Below are 13,934 nucleotides of genomic sequence, written 5' to 3' on the forward strand. Positions count from 1 at the left end.
GCTGTCGGGATTCCGGCGTTGGTATCCTGGTAAATTAAATGCATCCCCTTTAAACAGAGGTCTTACCACTTCTATATGCCTATCATCCAATGGGGATTCCCAACAGGCCGTAACTATGTGTGTGCCTATGGTGCCTTGCCCACAGCGCAATTGCACTGAAGGCGCACCATCTGGCAGCACACCCCCACCTACGGCCGTTTGATCCAGTGAATGAGTAGTGCAGTTTCCGCTTTCTGCCTGCGCCTGTCTCCAGACGCCGCCTCTGTAGGGGACGGGGAGCGGTGCCGCAGGCGGCATTTGGTGTCAACAGTCCCTTCTGCGGTAATTCCGCCTGTGAGCCCCACCACTGCCGCCACTGAATGGAGAGCACATGGGAGCGCTCCGTCAGCCGCATGCTGCCGTCGCAGCTTCTACCGATGCCACCTGTGAGACCCGCCCCTGAAATGGAGGAGAGGGAGTGAGAGCCGCCGCAGCCTCTACTGAAGCTGCCGTGAGCCCCGCCGCTGAAATGGAGGAGAGGGAGTGAGCGCGCTCGTTCAGCCGCCGCAGCCTCTACTGATGCCTCCTGTGAGCCCCGCTGCTGAAATGGAGGAGAGGGAGTGAGAGCTGTCGCAGCCTCTACTGATGCCGCCCACCAGTGAGACCCGCCGCCCCCTCCTCAGCAGGGTCCCCCTGTACATCAGTGTCTGCTCATGTTAGTCCTGCCTGTTAGTTCTGGATGCCACATCGCTCACACAGGTGAAAAACACCCACACTCTCACTCTCTCGCTCTCTCTCACACACACACTCTGTCACAACTGAGGGTTGAGGCTGACTGGGGGAAGTCTCAGTTGTAGGGATGGTGTGTAAAAGAACCGAGGAGGTAAGATTAGGTTCCTGGGCATGCAGTATGATTAGATACCAAAGCTCGAAGGCGTGACGAGGACAACGTGGTAAAATAAAGTCTGTTTATTAAACACACAGTTTTGATACACCTAGGCAGTTCAGGTAATTAAACGGTAGATTGTGCAATGAAAACAACAGTACAGTTACTTTAGCACAGTGGTAGAAGGATATTGTGGCAATATAGAATGAGTTGGTAATAAAGTCACTGCAAGACCCGGAGATGTAATGTCCGTTGGCCACAACTAACCACTGTAGAGGGAAACAAACAGGTACTGACCAGCAGGTTATACTCTGAGAGCTGGAGTCGAGATAGATGCACAGAGGTTGAGAAGAACACAGAAGAACTGCCACGGATGCCGGATGGAACCGGACCAGATGGGAAGGTGTAGCAGAACTCACCGATGATGTTAGAGTCCGATGATGAGTACCGATGGTGATGAGTATCGATGATAATGAATATTGATGAAGCTGGAGATCGATGGCGGAACACCGATGGAGCTTGAGATCTATGGCGGAACACCGATGGAGCTGGAGATCAATGGCGGAACACCGATGTAGCTGGAGATAAATGGCGAAACACCAATGTAGCTGGAGATAAATGGCGGAACACCGATGTAGCTGGAGATCAATGGCGGAACACCGATGTAGCTGGAGATCAATGGCGGAACACCGATGTAGCTGGAGAGCTGCAAACAACGGGAGTGGGACATACCAAACACTGCTGGAAGCTGGAAGCGGAACAGAGTCCAACACTGGAAGCTGAAAGCCCATGTAGGTATCACAGCAGATAACCAAGGAGCAGAGCTGGAACAACGGAAGTCAAGCTGCACCGCAAGCTGGTAACCGGTGCGGGTCTCTAAGTGGAGCAGAAACACAGGAGTTGAACACAGAAGCTGGAATACCTAGAGACTCGGACTGTAGATTCCGCAGACAGGAGAGACATGTGTACAAGGTTTGACAACCAAAGCACTGACAATTATCCAGCCCTGGAGCAGGATATTTATCCCAGCTGGTGAACAGGGATTGGCTGGATAATTAGGCAGAGTCCAGAGTGCAGCTGCTGGGTAATCAGGCAGAGTCCAGCATGCAGCTGATAGGCTGTAAAGCAACATGTGATGAATCCAAACATGGCTGCGCCCATGTTTGAATCTGCAGGGAAAGTCTGTTTGAACTTTAGCATGTGAAAGACTGAGGCCATGTTACACAGCGTGCTGCACGCAGACAGCGCAGGTGGAATCCAGGCTTGGAGCGCTGGGACAGTCTCAGGAGACACTTGGAAGGTAAGAAATTAATTACCCAGATCGTGACACACTCCCTCTCTCTCACTGTCTCTCTCACACACTCTCTCAACTCTCTCACTCTCTCTCAACTCTCTCACTTTCTCTCACACTCTCACTCTGTCTCACACTCTCACTCTCTCTCGCTGTCATGTGTAAAAAAGGAGGACTCTGCTGCCTAATGTGTAAAAAAAGGGGACTCTGCTGCCTAATGTGTAAAAAAGGGGGACTCTGCTGCCTAATGTGTAAAAAAGGGGGACTCTGCTGCCTAATGTGTAAAAAAGGGGGACTCTGTTACCGTAATGTGTAAAAAGGGGACTCTACCTGCTGTACTGTTTAAAGGGAGCTCTACCTGCCATACTGTGTAAAAGGGAGCTCTGCCTGCTGCACTGTCTAAAAGGGAGCTATGTGGCCACACCCTGTCCCCATGAAGCCACGCCTCTATAGTTTGGGCATGTGCCTACGTCGCACATTTGCCCTGTTTAATTTTTTTGGGGGGAGAAGGGATGCTGTTTCTTGCACACAGCGCAAAAAATGTCTAGTTACGGCACTGAGATGTTGTTTCAGAAAATTAAGATAAAGAACATAGGGGCAGATGTATTAAGCCTAGAGAAGTGATAAAGAAGTAATAAGTGGAAGGTGATAACGCACCAGCCAATCAATGATTGCCTGGTGCATTATCACCTTCCACTTATTACTTCTTTATCACTTCTCCAGGCTTAATACATCTGCCCCAGAATTACATACAGCTGGTATTGTAGTTAACATTAAAACAGACATATTAGTATAACTGGATTCCCTGCATTATACAGTTTCATCAATGGCAGACACTATTTTGAACTATTACATTATTGATATTATTATTATTATTTTTTTTAATGTGGTGCCACCAGGGATCTGTGGCACCATATAGGGGAAAAAACATACAACACGATTGCATAAGTACATCATACTGTTATAGACAAGTTTACAAGTATACATAATTGCAACCTGCAATGTACAGAATTCTGTAGGGGAGACAATGTGATAGGGGGCCCTGCTCCCACAAGCTTACATTCTAGAGGGGATGATGGTTGACACAAAGAGGGAAAGCCGTGCAGAGGGATGATAGGATTAAATGAAGATCTCAGTCTTAAGGGCACATTTTAATTGGACAAGGAAAGGCATGCTAGAATTTGGGAGCAGCACAGAGGAAATTCTGAAAGCAGGAGTAGGAAGAAGTGATAAAGGAGAAGGTAAGGTAACAGTCATAGGCAGAGTGATATAGGTGGGTGGGAGTGAGTATGTTGAAATTAAAGTGGAAGTCTACGAATGAAAGCATGGCTGAGGCTTTATAGATGAGTGACAGCAATTTGAACTGATAGGGAGCCGTTGGATAGACTGGCAGAGAATGAGCAACCAGATAGGAAAATTGATCAGATAGCAGTAGTAAGCATTGAAAAAAATATATGAACGCAAGTGTTTTTTATATATATATATATATATGCTATAATTCATTCAATGTTCCAGCATGATTCTGTAGAATCACCGACATGAGCAGTGTCTGAGCAGTTCCCCGCCATTGATCTTCTCCATCAACTGTGGAGATCTTTCTATAGGATATGGAGCCTCTAGGATCTTTTGGTATTCGAGTTTTGGGAAAAATCTACATTAGTGCATATAGGGTCCGATTCTATTGTTTTGTGGGCGCCCAAACATGTTGGGCGCCCACCGGGGCTAATCAGTCATTGCCCTCGTTGGGTACCCATGCCCCGCATGCGCACCCATTATCCAGGGTTTTGCCATGCAAATTGGCTAAACCCATCTATTGAACTCCTGTTTTAGTGCCCAAACCACAGAGTTTATGCACATTTCAGCTCACTCAGGAGGCTGCAAGCTGAAATATGGCTCACAGTTGAGTTGCCTCGTTGGGTGCCATCTAGTGGCAGCCATGGAGACCAACAATTGAATCGGCCCCATATAGTCTAATATCTAGGTTTATACCTGCCATTACATGTAGCGGGTAGGTGCTGAGCAAAGTCCAGGCAGAAGCAACAGGTGTCCACTAGTCTTGGCTCATGCTTGTAGTTTGTGGCAAATAAGCAAGTGCTTGGAAGTGCAGACAGGTAAATACTGGTGTCATCGGCATATGGGTGGTATTGAAAACTAATGGAGTTGATAAGCTGACAGAGGGATGAGATGTAGAGGGAGAAAAAAAGGGGACCAAGGACAGAACCTTGAGGAAGGGGGTGAGGAGGGGAATTAATGTATTGCCTCTGTATAAATAAGATGCACAAGCAGACTCTGCTGATTAAAATGATATGTGGCATGTCTATATTCTTTGTGCGACTGTAGCGGTATTTACATACGTTTTGCTAATAAGATGCAATATAATGGAAAAAGTTGCATGAAAAGACGCTCAGCGCTACCAAGTAACGGCATGGCGTAACTAGAAAGGCTGTTTAACGTGTCAGGAGTCTAGATGTACTGTATGTGGGCACATCTGTATACACACACTAATAATAATTAATAATAATTATTATTGTTGTTATTATATATTATTTTCACTATACTAGCTACTATTATACTAGCTATTTAGTCTAGCATTATTCTAACAGATTTTCTGCAGCTCCACCACAAGTCAATCAACTAGTTCTCCTGAGTACTCACAGCAGAATATTCAAAGTGAAACAATTACTAACATTAAAGGAGCCAACAAGTCATTGTATGTATGAATGAGAGACCCTTCCCAGTACTATGGGCCTAATTCAGCTTGAATCGCTATTTAGAGAATTTGTAAATGGAGTGATTATCGAATGACTGCGTGTGTTGTGCATGTGCGTGGGTAAATAGCAACAGAAAATGCATACTGATCGTAAACACAATGTAGCTGCTCCTTGACTGACAGTGTCACGATCCGGGTATCTGGACGCCATTTCTTACCTATCAGATGCCTCCTAAGGCTGGCTCAGCGCTCCAGGACCGGATCCCATCTGTTATCCTGATGTGCACATTCCCGCATCCTCTCCTGTCTCTCTGGACGCAGTCACAGTAACGCCTTATACATCTGGCATGGCGTCTCCCGCGGCCTCCGCCGCCGTCCCTGAGCTTCTGCATTTAGAGTGGCGATTACGTCAGCCGCGGCCTCCGCTGTGTCCGCGTGGTCGGATGTGCATCTGTCAGTCTGGCGTCTCCGGTGGCCGGCGCCGCCATTACTGTTTTCCAGACCACATGGATTACAATCCAAACTTCCCTCCAAGTGTCTGCATGGGCGCAGCCATCTTGGATTCTGTCAGCTGATCATTCCTACCAATCCGTTGTCAGTATTATTAATTTGCATAATTGCCTAGCCAATGCCTTCCTTGCTGCAGGTATAAATAGATTGTGCCTGAGCAAGGAAGGCGTCAGTGCTTTGGTTGTCAAACCTAGTTCCAGTTTGTCTCTCTTCTGTGAATGTCTTCCAGGTTCCAGCTCCTGTCTCCAGACTTCTGCTATAGAGACCCGCACCAGCATTCCATCTGCGGTGTAGCCTGACTCTCCGATCCATTCTGGACTCACCTGTTTCCAGCTACAACATCATCTGCTTCCAGCTTAGCTTCCAGCAGTGTACAGCTTCTCTTAAAGGGCCGGTGTCCTTTCTGCAGTTTACCACTCTCCACCGGTATTATTATTTCTCCGCTCTCAAATTCTACATTTCATCTACATTGCATCGCTCTCAAGCTTTATTTATTATTTAACTGGTTCCAGCCAGTATCCACTCCGTGCCAACACCTGTCTGGTTCTAACCAGTACCCACAGCAGCATTTTATCTACAGCAGTCCAGCTTTCCCTGGAACACCAGCTGGTACGACCCTGGGCTTTCCTCATTGCTACAGCTGAGCCTGGTAAGGACTTTCCAACTTGCAGATAATAAGAACTGTCTCATACCACCAGAGCTCTGTGGCCCCTGCCACCCTGTAGTACCCAGGAACTGTATTATTATTTCTCTGCTGATTTTTATGTTACTTTTTACTGCTACTGTGATGCATGGAGTTTGTCATAAATAAATATCATTGACTTTTACTCAAGTTGTCGTGGTCACGCCTTCGGGCGGTTTCTCTTCATGTTACTTACATGTCCAGGGGTCTGATACAACCTCCCAGGTTCCGGTACATCTCAGCCCCTACAACTGAGGCTGCCTTCCGTCAGCTCAGGCCCTCAGTTGTGACAGACAGGAAGCCATCGTTTCTTCGCGGAAACCTGGCATTTTCTGTGTGTGTCAGAGAAAACAGAGGAATGCCCAGGCATTTTTAGGGAGGGTCTCTGACGTCAGCGCAGACCACTTCCAGGCCGTCTCAGTCGCAGATTACTGGCAGCCTCAGATCTACTCACATTTGCTCAGACAGCAAAAACTCTACGATGTTCCGGAAATTACGTATACTTCTGCGAGTAGATAGCGATGTGCGATGCTTTCACAAATTTGCACAGGGTGTTTTTTTTTTCTGTCAGAGCGGCACCTTTCTACTCGCAGACAACTGCAATTTCTCAGAATAACGATCCATGCTGAATAAGGCCCTATGTGGGCTGTTACTACCACCTCAGAGCAGAAAGTGGTCTCCACATAGATTGCTTTGAATATTGCTTTGCATGATATAGTTAAAAACACGCGTACATTTTATTTACTTTTTTACAATGTAAAGTATTGTTTCCAAGACAGCAATATCTAAACTATCACAGAAACATAGAGGAACCATTTTACTGACCATAACAGGACATCACTCATCTGAACTAATCAGGGGCATTGTAAGAAAGGAGGGGACCTGTGTGCAGCCTCCGTCATGGGCCCTCTCTTCTCCGGCAGCAGTAGACTCTGGCATAATGCCAGGGTCTACTGCGCATGCGCAGGTCTCCGGGAACATGGCGCCTGCGCCTTGTTCCTGAGGAGACCTCCAGTGCGCATGCGCAAATCACTCAGAAATGGCCGCGGCGGCCATTTTCCGAGTGATCTGTGCCCGCACAGCAGGGCATCCGTCGCAGGACTCCAGAGGGGTAAGTATATTCTATGGGTGCAGTGTGTGTGGTGTGGGCTTCCCCTGGACCCAGGTGCCTGTGTGCACCGCACACTCTGCACCCATTATAGAAACGCCTGTGGAACTAATGCATTTACTGATGCTTGTTAACCCACAATATGCCTAGGTTTCATGTGGAATCACCATGCCTGGATCTACCTGCATCATAAATACTAGGCTATCCCTACTGTTAAATTCAGCAAATCATTTTCCTAAATAAGGAAAGGCAGTGCTCTACAGGTCTTTTTATAGGATTCAAGGAAAAGTACAAAGTGTTTTATCATTACGGCTGTTCCCTCTAAGGAAAATACACAGCTTCCCTCAAGCCTCACTGTTCCAATTGAGGAATAATTCCCAGCACAATGTGCTGTTTCCTTGGCAGCCCACTCAGAGACTACAAGCCAAGCTATGTTCTTTCTGCTTTAACCCATGCTATCTGACTCTACCTACAGCACCATAGTGGATAGGTACATATGTGTCCCCTAGCATATGTAAACCATGCGAGACGCCCGGTGCGACTAGGCCACTCTGAGAGGTGTAGCGCATCATCTTTTTCTTTAAATTTTGCAGTGCAAATGCAGTGAACCACCACTCAGTATGTACTACAGATAGACACTGGATTGCAATTTTACTCGCACAGGAAATAGTTTGCAACACGTATACAAAGTCACAGATGAAGCACAATGTGAATGTAATGGCTTGCAAGACGGCCAGAGTTCCTAAACTCCGGACAAACTCGTACGTTTTTTAAAAGCAGCAAACGTTTACATGGCAAAACCAGCCAGCCGTCTCGCAAGCCATTATATCCAGCCTCTGGTGTGAGAAAAAGCCAAGGCCACTGCATCACAGCTCTTCATACACGGGCTGATTCAGACCCTGACGCTAATGTGCAAAAATTGCTATGAAGCGATTTCTGCACATCTGCGCATACCCTGGTACACGCATGTGCAAGGTCCTAAACTGCGTTTTCTTCAGAACTCCGTTTAAGAGGGGTGGGGTGTCGACACTGTGTTTTGTGGGAGTCAGTGTTCTGTTTTAGGGGCACGGTGCAGACAACGTAGGCGTGTCCAGACCATTTGCAGGGCAGGCCACGGTGGCTGTGTGATGTCACACGCAGCTGCTGCGACCCTTAACATGGCAGGTAGCCATCTGCCTGCGCAGGCAGAGGGCTAATCGAAACATGCAAAAGCATCGCCGCTGTGCAATGCTGTCACATGTTTGTGGGTGGGGGCTGGATTCCTCATATGGGGAGGATGTGCCCTGTGCTGGGTGTCCACCCGCATGTTAAATAAATCGTTTTCTCGCACATCTACCTACAGTCGAGTCTGAATTAGGCCCACAGATTCAGACTCAGTCGCACACAGGTGTCACACGTCCAATAGATTGGTGTAATCTAGATGAGAAGTTTTGTTGCCTCAAGTTGTTTTATTTATTCGAATAAGAGGCACAATTTGAGCAAGAAAGACGCTCGGAGCGGCCGAGTATCAGAGGACCTTGTGTGCAGAGAGGGGCTGTTTTGTGCGACGGAAGCCACAGTGTACGAGGACACATCTGTATCTGCAGCAGGTGGTCCAAATTATCAGAGGAATAGACTAGCCAATATTGGTTATCCCCAAACTTATATAGTTATCAAGTTACAGATGATAAGATAATTTAACAAAGAAAACATCCCTGTTTGTAAAAGGTAGATCAGATATTCAGGAGTAAGGCTTGATTATGGAACCCGCTTGTACTGTGCTTTTCTTGAACCATAGTTAATTACTCTTCTGGAATGTCCAGGAGTCTCCCAAGTTAGGGGAAGAACTCCCAGACAACTGTGACAGCAGACCATTTCCCCTTGTGGGTGCTTCACCTCTTACCTGCTTGCAAGGTGTTCGCGTCATTGCATGATGATGCAGGCTTTGTCTACAAGCTTCTACCACCTAAACTGATTTTCCGAGTTACCCTGGGTGCCAGTTGGTTCAGATAAACATGTTTCTTCTGTACTGATCATGAAACATTTTTTAGCAGACTGGATAACCAAATTCTTGGCAGTCCTCTGGTGAAGATCTTTTATTGTAGCTATGCCACTTAATTAGTTAATGCTACCAGCCTGTCTCACACTTGTAGATGTGTCTATAAGCATAGCTGCCTAATTTCCAACAACAATCCATGGTTCTAAAGAATGTCCTTGAAACCCCCACTACCACCTATTTTTCAAGAGACAACAACCATACAGTAAAATGCACCTTTTTTTACATGTTAGATACAGTTTCCAGCATCTGTTATTCTTTAGGATATATAACTTAATATATTATATATAATGATTATTGCAGTGGAAAAATTAAAATGATTAAAATTAGCAAACACAAAATGGGTGGCATTGCGGTGCCCTACGGTCTGCCAAGATAATACCATGCGTGGCACTGAGCTGGTGCATCTACGCATATAAAAGTGTCCCCTGAAATTAATTTAAAATGCTGGTGGTAGTTCTGCTATAAGCAGCAGGCGTGTGTATTTCCAGCACCCTGTGATTCAACACAGGCTTGGTTCCTGGATACAATTGCTTTCAAGCCATTGGGCTCAGCATGTCTGGGCAATGAATATAATGAACTCTGCCTGATACTATTAATATATGGCAACAAAATGAAACTTGTACAAGTCATTAAATCATCTGAAGTAGGAAAACCACTTTACTTTGTGTTCATTACATTTTCTAAAAGCATGTAAGCGGGCATGAGAGGAATGTGCTCCAGTGTCATTTCTGTCAATAAAATTAAAACATTTATATTCTTGTTGCCAGACAATGTTACTAAGGTTATTTGGTCTTGTGGATGAGTCACATGTCATTCAAAACTTAACGCACTGCAAGTACACAGTCGGGTACCGTAAGTACCATTGCCAGGGCCTCTGGCATGCGTAGGGAGGCCAGTCCCGGGTATCGGGAATGAAAAATGATTTGTTGGCTTGTTGTATTTACATTTTCAGTGTCCCGCAACCCCCCAACCAAGCCAAACCAATTTACCATCCTCTGGGCGGGCAGGGGGGAGTGTCCACTTGCTGCGAGCGGTGAGGTGAGGCCCGGGCGGCTGGAGGCGGGTTGCGCAGCATGACATCTGACATCACTTCATGCTGTGCTGTGCGCACAGCCGGGGACAAGGGGAGCTGTCCGGCATCTGAGCCTGCTGAAGAGGCTCAACACTGCTGGGCATTGCATAAACAAAGGGGCTAATCCTGAAATCCCCAGGATTGGAAACTCCAATCCCGGGATTGAATCCCGGACAATTTTAGGCCTAAATCCCAGGATCCCACCGATCCTGATCCCAGGATTGGCCACTGTAGACACACACTGTCCACATGGATGGCAATGAAATCTGTAGAACTGAGGTAAGCAATTCCATGTTGCTCATTTTATTAGCTCATGTAACAGATACATATTGCACTAGTATAAGATATTTTAGTAATAGATTTAATATAGACTACCTTTCATCTTTGTTTTACAGATACGTATGGGGACCCTTTTGCTAAAATTTATTTTGTATATGTGTGGAAAATCTGAATTTCATTGCATGGTAGCAACAGTTTAACCACATTTTTGTTGCGGTAATTGTTTTCCTCTCAAGATTAATCTGACAAATTCTATAAGGAGAATAATATATATGATGAGTCCCATTAAGTGCATGTAAATTATCCTTAAAATTAATGTAAATTGGGGAGTGAGAGACACAAGATTTAACGAAGAAATGAAGGAAGGCTAATTTATAATATATGCCTTCTACACAAATAGCCTAATTATGTTAATTTATGTTCATTACAGCAGAGATTTGAAATCTGAAACATCTCTGCTGTAATGAACATGAATGAAAGCAAACGACTATTTAGCTATGCAGGTCAATGAGTGTCATCAACAACAACAAGCAAAATGTGTACAACACAGCGCATCTTCTTTGACATTGCTGAGTCTGGTTGTGTTACGTACAGTACCACAGTTATGCACCTTCAGAATGTGTGTGTGTGTGTGTATATATATATATATATATATATATATATATATAGTACAAGGTTATCCACCTAGTGGAACAGATAGCACTCTCCAGACTTTATCTCAATATAATCAGCAAAAAGTATTTAATAAAGGTAATCTCACAGTTCCAATGCAAAGTCCAATTCCGACGTTTCGGTCCACACCAGGACCTTTGTCAAGGAGTTACAGCGTGGTCACAGCAGACATCAGAACAGCATGGTCAGCATAAATGGGAACTGTTGTTACAGGGAAATTGCCTCACCGGCCCCCATTATATACCCATCATATTGGCGCCAGTCCCACCTCTCCACTTCCTGGGAGTGAGGTGGAACGCAATGCAGGACCACAGGCATCACTTCCTGAAACACAGGAAGTGTGGTGTGTCCGTGCGAGCGGCCCGGACAGCGGGCGTGCCGTGGAACGCAAACCGGAAGTTCGTGCTGGAACGCACGCGTCACTTCCGGTATTTGCGCAAATGTAGTTTCCATGGTAGCGCTACAGGTCTCAATAGTGCTTATTATTATTCAGAGGTGCATGGCCATTGGCTACTGAAGGGGCACTTATAGAATAACAGGGTAAAGGGGGATAATTATCCACCGCAGTTCCAGAGACATCGGGGGCTAAATAAACAGCACCTCTTTTATAAGATTACATGGCTGTGGGTAGCTATATTAACCTACCTCAGCCAAGTTAAGGTTTTGATCATTGTGGGTATATTGGAGGCCGGTGAAGTCACTACATTAGTATTGCACTGTAAATAGTAGTAACATAATGCTAAGTTGAATGAATATAAGACAATACAAAATTATGGTACATGCAGATACATAATACTTCTAATGTCAAAATGGTGTTTTCTTCACACCTATATGACCCGATAAAATCTTATACTTAAGCATTGCTCCAAAAGGAATGAATGAGAACAATCCTTTGTCTAATTTCCTAAAATAGACGTATGGTCCCCTTGGGGATAATATTTATCTGTGACTATATTTGCAGTTATGATTACACCTTTGGTCGTACCTTTAATGCTTAAGTATAAGATTTTATCGGGTCATATAGGTGTGAAGAAAACACCATTTTGACATTAGAAGTATTATGTATCTGCATGTACCATAATTTTGTATTGTCTTATATTCATTCAACTTAGCATTATGTTACTACTATTTACAGTGCAATACTAATGTAGTGACTTCACCGGCCTCCAATATACCCACAATGATCACAACCTTAACTTGGCTGAGGTAGGTTAATATAGCTACCCACAGCCATGTAATCTTATAAAAGAGGTGCTGTTTATTTAGCCCCCGATGTCTCTGGAACTGCGGTGGATAATTATCCCCCTTTACCCTGTAAAGTAATAAGTGCCCCTTCTATAAGTGCCCCTTCAGTAGCCAATGGCCATGCACCTCTGAATAATAATAAGCACTATTGAGACCTGTAGCGGTTTACCGCTACCATGGAAACTACACTTGCGCAAATACCAGAAGTGACGCGTGCGTTCCAGCACGGACTTCCGGTTTGCGTTCCACGGCACGCCCGCTGTCCGGGCCGCTCGCACGGACACACCACACTTCCTGTGTATCAGGAAGTGATGCCTGTGGTCCTGCATTGCGTTCCACCTCACTCCCAGGAAGTGGAGAGGTGGGACTGGCGCCAATATGATGGGTATATAATGGGGGCCGGTGAGGCAATTTCCCTGTAACAACAGTTCCCATTTATGCTGACCATGCTGTTCTGATGTCTGCTGTGACCATGCTGTAACTCCTTGACAAAGGTCCAGGTGTGGATCGAAACGTGGGAATTGGACTTTGCATTGGAACTGTGAGATTACCTTTATTAAATACTTTTTGCTGATTATATTGAGATAAAGTCTACGTACAATTACGGTTATCTGTTCCACTAGGTGGATAACCTTGTACTGTACTATGGGTCCCACCTCTAAGTGGGTCGGACTCTGATTGGCACCCCAGTTGTTGGCAGAGTTGTGTGAGAGTGCAGGGATCTGTATGTATGTATATATATATATATATATCAATCCGTCTCACAAATCACTCTGTGTAACAAGTCCCGACATTTTTAGCTGTTTCAATAGCAGACTATCCACTCTGTCAAAGGGATTCCAATATAGGCCCTCATTCCGAGATGATCGTAGCTGTGCTAAATTTAGCACAGCTACGATCACCGACATGCGTGGGGAAGCCCAGCACAGGGCTAGTCCGCCCCGCATGTCAGTGCCGGCCCTCCCCCGCAGAAGTGCAAAGGCATCGCACAGCGGCGATGCCTTTGCACTTCAAGAGTAGCTCCCAACCAGCACAGCTTTAGCGTGCTGAAAGCTGTGCTGGTTGGGAGCTACTCGTCGTATGATGTCATGCAGCCGCTGCAGGCCACTCCCCACACAGTCCGGCCACGCCTGTGTTGGCCGGACCGCGACCACGAAACGGCGGCCAAACGCCGCCATTCCGCCCCCTCCCGCCCAGCGACCAACTCAGCCTGTCAGTCAGGCAGAGGCGATGGCAGCCCAGCTACGGCCTTCGGCCATCTGGCATGCACCGGCGCACTATGGCGCCGGCGCATGTGTAGTGGGTACCCATTCGCTCGGCTGCGATAAAAAGCAGCAAGCGAACGGGTCAGAATGACCCCCATAGTCTCCTTGTACTTCAATCCGTTGGATCGGCAACTCCTTTTATGCACCAATATCCATTTCAGCAAGGGTATCAGAGTATTTGGACATTAATATAAAAT

General features: G+C 46.0%; 1 protein-coding gene across 9 annotated transcripts in view; it reads left to right on the forward strand.

Annotated features, from left to right (window-relative positions):
• The window catches only part of DGKA (diacylglycerol kinase alpha), a 328,604-nt gene that overhangs the window by 145,066 nt on the left and 169,604 nt on the right, over positions 1-13,934 (forward strand). The window lies entirely within an intron of this gene.

Source organism: Pseudophryne corroboree, chromosome 2 (assembly GCF_028390025.1).
Source record: "Pseudophryne corroboree isolate aPseCor3 chromosome 2, aPseCor3.hap2, whole genome shotgun sequence".
NCBI classification, from domain to species: Eukaryota; Metazoa; Chordata; class Amphibia; order Anura; family Myobatrachidae; genus Pseudophryne; species Pseudophryne corroboree.